The sequence below is a fragment of the Camellia sinensis genome, chromosome 2 (genome assembly GCF_055761805.1).
Source record: "Camellia sinensis isolate YWXY chromosome 2, ASM5576180v1, whole genome shotgun sequence".
NCBI classification, from domain to species: Eukaryota; Viridiplantae; Streptophyta; class Magnoliopsida; order Ericales; family Theaceae; genus Camellia; species Camellia sinensis.
This window is the reverse complement of record NC_138962.1, coordinates 221638528-221643659: the sequence shown is the minus strand read 5'-3', so window position 1 is coordinate 221643659 and position 5132 is coordinate 221638528. Positions and strand designations below refer to the sequence as shown.

At 40.4% G+C, this 5132-nt stretch overlaps 1 long non-coding RNA gene across 1 annotated transcript; it reads left to right on the top strand.

Annotated features, from left to right (window-relative positions):
* Positions 1–494: 494 nt before the first annotated feature.
* LOC114308102 (uncharacterized) lies at positions 495–818 on the top strand. The gene is made up of 2 exons (XR_014360589.1): positions 495–546; positions 635–818. It is a non-coding gene; the product is annotated as an uncharacterized LOC114308102 (long non-coding RNA).
* The last annotated feature ends 4314 nt before the right edge of the window (positions 819–5132 follow it).

Genomic DNA, 5132 nt, shown 5'->3' with positions numbered 1-5132 from the left:
TATTCTAGACTTTTCCTCCTTTAAACTTGTTCTCTTTTGTGCTCTTTTCTTCTTTTCTCTTTCATCATTTCATCTCTTTCTTCTTTTTCTATCCACTCTCTACTTATATTTTTTCTTATCTGAAAATAGATACACCAGCACATAAATGTTAAAATCTTGGTGGAATTGCTCAACACTCAAATACTGGAACTGTGGGGGATTGTTCATTTGTTTAGTCTTTTGGAGTTGACCCATCTTGACTTGGTATATTAATTGCTTTTCTTTCTCTACCTTGATTTGAGCTTTAATTTTTGTTGGGATTTAGTTTAGTTTACTCTCTCTGTTGATGTATTGCTATAATAATTTTTTTAACAAAATCTTTTCAAGGCTATGATTTACTAATATGTATTTATAAATACTGTTCAATCATGCTCCATATGTATATGTCATATTTATATATAGTAATACAAACATTTTATACTAGTAATAATCAAATTTGTTATTTCTTTCTATTGATGCAGGGGATGAAGAGTCAGTGTGATGAGAAAATGTTCGATTTTGTCTTTTGTAAGACAAGAACAGTTTCTACAAAAATAGTACGTTTTTTCATATGCCTCTAGCGGTGTCTAAATTAATTTGTTTTTTTATTTTTCAGGTCAAAAATTTCTTGGAGAGATGCAAAATATGGTCAAAGAATTCAAGAACTTAGTTTTTTCAAGTTTTTATTTTTTATTTTTTAATATATGTAATCACAGTTAAAAACTTTTTATTAATTTCTTTGTACATACTTTTGAACATTTAACTTTCATTTATGAAATATATGACGTTATTGCATTCAATATATGGTTGTGATTCAAAATATAGTATATAGTGTGTATTATATTCTTCAAATGCGCGTACAAAAATAATATTGATTATTCTTCAAATATGTCGATTTTTTTTTTTAATCACAGGTTTTATTAGTTATTAATCACACTTAAAAGATGTGATCTAAATGTTATTAATCACACTATCTAAATGTTTTTAATCACACTTAAAAGATGTGATCCAAATGTTTTTAATCACACTTAAAAGGTGTGATCTAAATGTTTTTAATCATAGTTAAAAGATGATCTAAATATTTTTAATCACACTTAAAAGGTGTGATCTAAATGTTTTTAATCACACTTAAAAGGTATGATCTAAATATTTTTAATCACACTTAAAAGGTGTGATGAAAGCATTTTTTAATGACACTTAAAAAGTGTGATTAAAAATGACCCCTTTTAATCACACTCCCAAAGACCACATTTTAATAAAACTTAAAAGGTGTGATTAAAAAATATACATCACACAAAAAAAGTGTGACCTTTATCTGTATTTGTAGTAGTGAAAGGAAGAAAATAAAGAAAAAAAATAATGGAAGCTGAGAGGGTCTTTGATAATGGAAAGAAAGAGTGAGGTATTAAAGTTAAGGTGAGCTATATTATACCTTGAGTCACCATAATATATTTTACGTATGTTTTGACATACCATAATTTATTTTATACAAGTTATACTTTATTAGTTATATTAATATAAGTTATGTTTTATAAATATTTCAGTTACGTGGATTAATTTTTGAACTTTATTTGTTTAAAATGAAACCCATGGATATGTTTATTTATATTTTAAAGAATATTTGACTATAACCTTATAAACAATTATGTTTTGTAAGTACCACCACGGGAGTCCTACGCCTTGGGGGAATTAGATAACCGTTGACCTCTGTTTGGTCGTTTTGTGGTCCTCTGTTGTCATGGATCCATTGACCTCTGTTCTGTGCAGAGCAAAGTGCTGCTACACTATTATGGGAGCCACCTCTATAATCCGTACGAGCAACCTCTTGAATCCGTATCTCTGTTCCGACTGTCACTCCTGTGATCTTTGTTTTGTTCTGTTCGATACCGTGATTATGGTTATTTTTTTACATAATCTCAGTTTTGCCACTTAAATGGTTATTTGTTCAGACTAAGTTATTTTAAATATTTTAGTTACATAACTATCCATGGTTATTTTGTGTCCCTTATACTCTTGGCATAATATTTCTTACTCTGCCATGTGCTTATAGCCATTTACCAATTTTCAGGAAACAATGCAATTTAGAAATAGATTTTGGAAAGTCTTAGACACGGGGCTGCGAAATAGACACTGAGAGGGTAATTTATAAATAAATTGGGCCGAGCTGGGTAAATGGGCCGCGGTAAAAAGGGCCGAGTGAAAGGACTTTGCAGTTAGCTCGGTCCAATCGTACTTGGCGTTACCATGGTCAGTGTGGTGTAATTAGCTCGGTCATACCATTTTGAGCCGAGATGATTTGAGTTTTTCTCAGGACCTTGCTCTTGATTAGCTCAGTCCAAGCTTGCTATGGTTAGCTCGGTCTCGACGGACCAAACCGAGGTACAAGCAATGGAGTGAAGAACCAAGCTAGGTGGAGCTCGGTCATTTCTGCCGCTTTAGCATGGCTATGTTAGCTCGGTCGTTTTGTCATACTACCGAGGTAAAACCATCTCGCTTGGTTTAAGCAGTGAAGGGAGTGTTGAAGGATAAGCATTATCTTTTAGGAGTGTGATTCCTATGAGAACTCTACATGGAGGAATAAGAGTCCTACTAGGATTGTGCCACGCGGAACCTATAAAAGCTCACAACATCACCTGTGGAGAGGTAACACAACTTTGATTCTCGAGTGCACAGAGCTTTTGTCTATTTGTCTATTTTGCTGACTTAGGCATCGGAGAGGCATCCGGCACACACCCGTCGACTAGCTCATGTTTGTGTTTTCAGAGAGTAAAGCGACGACATTTGGAGAATGGCAGACTTGGTCAACAGGATTATACGAGAAGAATTATTTCATGCTCGTACAATTGGCACCGTCTGTGGAAAAATCAGAAAGAACAAAACCTCTTGATCAAGTTTTTCCTCTCTAATTGGAAGTAATGGCGCATAATGAAGATTTGCCACAGTCCGCTATCGACGGAAAAATCCCAGAGGGGGGTGGGAGGCGCGAAGGTTTGCCTTTCATCCCTCCCATGGCGGATTTAGAACCCCAGCGACAGAACCGCCGGAGGGATGCAAGGGGGAGGCTGGTTAACAGCCCCCGTCGCTCTCAAAGTCCAGAACAACAGAGGCGGAGGTTGGACCCTCAAGTTCTAGAAGATCGCGTGAAGGAGCAGGATGAGATAATAAAAAGGATGGCGGCGGACATGGAATCGATGAAGCGCCAGATAAAAGGAAAAAGGGTGGCGACAGGAGAGGGCCACAAAGGCAACACACCCCCCCGCCACTCAGGGGATCGTGATAGGCGTACTACACCATCGCAAGCAGAGAGTAGGAGCCTGAGAACAGGCGACACTCAATCAAGGACTTCTAGGACTCGTTACTCCAGGTCTGAGAGAACGAGAACTGAGAGGTCCTGTACTGCGGGAAGCACCTATCGGCCCTCGCACACGCACCAGACACCATCTAGGCACACAGAGCTGCCCAGAACATCTGACTTGCGAACTGTGCTTAAGGAAAGGGCACGACGGAAGGAAGATATCAGGGCACGCGACCAACATTGAGTCTCAGCCCTTCAGCGGTTGGCCCCTCGGATGCATGGCAGTGTCGAGGTAGGAATGCCAATACCGCGCCTTGCTTATGAACCAACAGACAAAGCGTTAGCAAGGCTTTAGAGCTCGCTGTTCATTCTGGCAATTGAAAATGGACCACTACCTTCGGGCTTCAACCAGCCCAAATTCACTACATATGAGAGGGAAACGGACCCCTACATGCACTTAAGCCACTTTCGCCAGGTTATGGCGATTTACCAGCGAAACGAGGCTTTAATGTGCATCCTATTCCCATCCAGCCTTGGCGACCTAGGTTTAACCTAGTTCGAAAGGCTACCAGAGGGCAGCATTGCCTTATGGGCGCAGTTGGCAGAAGCGTTCGTAACTAGATTCAGGACGAACACCAAGACACCAGTGGAGATCGACTAGCTACTCTTCGTTGACATGGGAGAAAAAGAGTTGTTAAGGTCCTACAACAGTCGTTACTGGGAGACCTTCAACTAGATAGGAGATTGCCCCACAAATCTTGCCATCGCGCAATACAAAAGGGGTCTGCGAAACAAATTAAGGGACTCAATCACTATGGTGTCACCCCTCACGATGGAGGCCTTGATGGAGCGAGTGCACCAACATATTCGCGTAGAGGAGGATGGCGCCTGTGCTAAAACAAAATCCGGCACAGCAGCGACGCCAGAAAAAAAGACTACGACAAAAGTCAATACGATAAAACACCCTAAAAGGAACGGGCAAGGCAAACGGGCCAACAAAGAGGATCCAGACAAATGTGGCTAAGAGTTCGCACTACCATTACCACGATGTTCAAAAAACCAATCTACCGAATTCTCAGTGAGATACGAGACGAACCTTTCGTCCGATGGCTAGCTAAGTTAGGAGAAGTACAGAAGGACGATGATGAGTGGTCCGGGTGCACCTTCCATGATGAAAAGGGGCACCGCACTGAAATTGCATGCCGTTGAGGCAACATTTGGAGGAGTTAGTGGCGGCTGGGCATTTGGACCAGTACGTAGAAGGAGGAACACAGCCAGCCCCCCAGAACCACAACGTCCCAAACAGGATGCCGATTGACGCTCCACCTCAAGGCGTAATTAACGTGATACAAGGGATATTTGAACCTGAGCAGATATGTGAGCTCAGGGGGATGATCAAAAAGGCTGAGCATTTAAGGGAGGTATTAAGTGCACAACCTGCCATAAAAAAGGGGAGAACAAAGGCCACAAATGTCATATCTTTTTCGGACAACGATTTGGCAAGGATATACTACCCTCACAATGATGCATTGGTTGTCACTCTCCGCATCAAGGATTGCGACGTCAAACGGATTTTGATCGACCAGGGAAGCTCATGTGAGATAATGTACTATGAAACCTTCAAACAACTAAAACTGGAGGACAAAGACATGGCGCCCGCAACATCTCCCCTAATCGGATTCAACTCAATGCCATAGTGGCCAGTGGGTAAGATAATCCTCCTAGTTAGAGCAGAAAGCATGACGAAACAGGTGGAATTTTGGGTATTGAAAGTCCCTTCCACTTATAATATAATCCTGGGAAGGACATGGTTGCACGC